The sequence below is a fragment of the Myotis daubentonii genome, chromosome X, assembly GCF_963259705.1.
Source record: "Myotis daubentonii chromosome X, mMyoDau2.1, whole genome shotgun sequence".
Classification (NCBI taxonomy): domain Eukaryota; kingdom Metazoa; phylum Chordata; class Mammalia; order Chiroptera; family Vespertilionidae; genus Myotis; species Myotis daubentonii.
In genome coordinates this window covers 12,438,707-12,442,213 of record NC_081861.1, presented here as the reverse complement: position 1 = coordinate 12,442,213, position 3,507 = coordinate 12,438,707, and the positions used below count along the sequence as shown (strand labels likewise).

The window sequence follows — 3,507 nt, the reverse complement described above, 5'->3', positions numbered from 1 at the left end:
TTGTATGAATTGAGATTTGTATGTTGAACCACATTTGGTCATAGTGTATAAACCCTTTCATAAGCTCCTTCATTCAGTTGGCTAACATTTTGTTGAGGAATTTTGACTGTATATTCCTAGGGGATATTGGCCTATAGTTTTCTTGTAATGCCATGGTTTGGCTTTGGTATCAAGGTAATGCTGGCACTTCTCAGAATAAGTTAAGAAGTATTCCATCGACTCTGGGCTTGAGCTCCCCGCTTGGGGAAACGATCGCTGCTGCCTCCCCAGGACCGGCCAGAGTTGGTCTGGACTTGTGTCCTCGCGGAGCAAGCCGGTGAGAGTGGGCGGCCAGCGTTGGCGGCTCCACTGCGGCATGCCTGCGCCCCGTCCTGCCTGCTGCGCTGCCACTGAGGGCATGGGCCACGCTGGGCAGCGCCCTGCTGCGCCGCTTCAGGAGCTGGCCCTGGGCCCTGCCGCCGCCTCTGCTGTTGGGCGCAGGACAGTTGATTCACTTTGGAGCTATAAGTACTGATGTATTAGGGTGCAGCGCTCATTGTTCATTGATGCAGAGTCTCCAAATGAATATTCAAGAGCAGGGTTTCCCCTTGGACCTCGCAAGTTTCACCGAAGATGCCCCCAGACCTCCAGTGCCTGGTGAGGAGGGTGAACTGGTGTCCACAGACCCCAGGCCCGTCAGCCACAGCTTCTGCTCCAGGAAAGGTGTTGGTATTAAAGGCGAAACTTCAACAGCCACTCAGAGGCGCTCAGATCTGGACCTGGGGTATGAGCCTGAGGGCAGTGCTTCACCCACCACACCGTACTTGAAGTGGGCCGAGTCATTGCACTACTTACTAGACGATCAAGATGGGATAAACCTGTTTAGGACTTTCCTGAAGCAGGAGGACTGTGCTGACCTGCTGGACTTCTGGTTTGTCTGCACCGGCTTCAGGAAACTGGAGCCCTGCGACTTGAATGAGGAAAAGAGACTGAAGTGGCCAAAGCTATCTACCGAAAGTACATCCTTGATAACAATGGCATCGTATCCAGGCAAACTAAGGCAGCCACCAAGAGTTTCATAAAGGACTGCATTATGAAGCAACTGATTGATCCTGCCATGTTTGACCAGGCCCAGACTGAAATCCAATCTACCATGGAGGAGAATACTTACCCCTCCTTCCTCAAGTCTGATATTTATTTGGAATACACAAGGACAGGTTCAGAGAGCCCAAAGCTCTGTAGTGACCAGAGCTCTGGGTCAGGGACAGGGAAGGGCATATCTGGATATCTGCCACTTTGAACGAAGACGAGGAATGGAAATGTGACCAAGATATAGATGAAGATGATGGCAGAGACCCTGCTCCTGCCGGTAGGGTGACACAGAAGCTGCTCCAGGAAACAGCTGCCCCTCGGGCCTCCTCAAGTAGACGGTACAGCGAAGGCAGAGAATTCAGATATGGATCCTGGCGGGAGCCTGTCCACCCCTACTATGTCAACTCTGGCTATGCCCTCGCTCCAGCCACCAGCATCAATGACAGTGAGCAGCAGAGCCTCTCCAGCGACGCAGACAGCCTGTCCGTCACTGACAGCAGTGTGGATGGAATCCCACCATACAGGATCCATAAGCAGCACCGCAGGGAGATGAAGGAGAGCATCCAGGTCAACGGGCGAGTGCCTCTACCTCACATTCCTCGTACTTACCGAATACCAAAGGAAATTCGCGTGGAGCCCCAGAAGTTCACTGCGGAGCTCATCCACCGCCTGGAGGCTGTTCAGCGGACTCAGGAGGCAGAGGAGAAGCTAGAGGAGTGACTGAAGTGGGTGCGGATGGAGGAAGAAGGGGAGGATGGCGATGTGTCCTCTGCCCGCCTGGGGGCCAGTCATAAGCTGCCTTTGGCCCCGGCCTGGCACAGCTTCCCACCCCGCTACATAGACGTAGGCTGCACAGAGCTTCGGGATGCACATGAGGAGAACCCCGAGAGCATCCTGGATGAGCATGTGTAGCGGGTTATGAGGACTCCAGGCTGCCAGTCGCCCGGGCCTGGCCACCGTTCCCCTGACAGCGGACACATGCCCAAGATGTCAGGAGTGCTGGGGGGTACAACCTTGGGGCACAGTAAGCACGTGCCCAAATTGGGGGCAAAGCTAGAAGCGGCTGGCCTGCATCTCCATAGGCACAGCCACCACCACAGCCACCATGGTGTGGCCAGGCCCAAGGATCAGGCTGAGGCCAAGGCCATCCGCCGGGTCCAGAGCAGCTTTGCATGGGGCCCGGGGCTGCACAGTCACACAGCCAAGACCCGAAGCCACTTAGAGAGTGTGGGCACCATCCCCAATGCCAACGACAGCCTGGCCTACAGTGGGAAGGCCGGCACAACCTCCAAAAGAAATGCCAAGAAGACTGAGTCAGGGAAGAGTGCCAGTACTGAGGTGCCAGGCCCTTCGGAGGACGCAGAGAAGAACCAGAAGATCATGCAGTGGATCATTGAGGGGGAGAAGGAGATCAGCAGGCACAGGAAGGCTGGCCATGGGTAAGCAGCACCTTGTGTCCTGGGGGTGTGGGCACAGACATGCAAACTGGCTGGTGACCTCCAGAGCTGCTTTACCAGTGTCCAGAGTGGCATAGCCCCACCCACTGTCTTACTGCAAAACATGTACAATGGAAGCAGTTATTCAAAGGGATCCGGTTCGAGCTGTCACAGCACAAACGCGTTGACATCTGCCCTGTGTGAACCTGTGATGGGGTGGGGTCCCGGATGCAGCTTCAGTGTCCTGGGCAGGAGTGCCCACTGGTGAGGTGAGGTCAGTCTGAAGTCACCGTGCCTCTCGCTGCTGCCCCACACTGAGGAGGGGGCCTGCTGTCACATAGCTGCTCTCACACATGACACCTCCACATGAGAATGACCTAAGGCATCGGGGCAGTGAGGCAGGTACCTGACCCTTACTCCAGCCGGGGCTTCAGCAGAAGCCTCTGTGTTTACACCTGATCATGCCCTCAGCAGTGGGTGGGAGAAGGTTCTTGTTTAGTGTGCGTCCCTCTGAGCTCTAGATTATCCCACTGGGCTAGTCCATCCTAAGGTGCACAGGGCTGGCTTAGATGGGCCTAGGCCAGAGGTGGGTGATGCCCAGGGGCCCTGGGCCTGGAGCTGACGGCATCTGTCCCTCAGTGGGTGGACCATCCCCTCGTTCCTCAATCTCAGATTTCCCTGACCCTCAGCATTTTTTGGCCATCGTTAGGGAGGACTGAATATACATGTGAGGCAAGTGAGCCTGACCTTGGGAATGAGCCCCCCCACCAGTGTCCAGACCCCGTTACAGCCACAAAGCCTGTCCTAGTGAGGGGTCCTCACCAGGAGCCCCGCTCCTGCTCTGGTTGGAATGGGTTTGATTCTCAGCTTCTCTGAATTTCTCTCTTATGGGTCTGTCCCAGCCAGTCCTCCCACCCCAAAAGAAGGATTTCTGTGGCTGAAGAGTTAAGAGGTACATCTAGAAATAGCCTCCCCAGGTTCTAGAGGCTCTTGCTGTCAG

At 55.7% G+C, this 3,507-nt stretch overlaps 1 pseudogene; it reads left to right on the top strand.

Moving 5' to 3' along the window:
* The first annotated feature begins 397 nt into the window (after window positions 1-397).
* LOC132223845 (axin-1-like) lies at window positions 398-2,530 on the top strand (annotated as a pseudogene).
* Window positions 2,531-3,507: the final 977 nt, after the last annotated feature.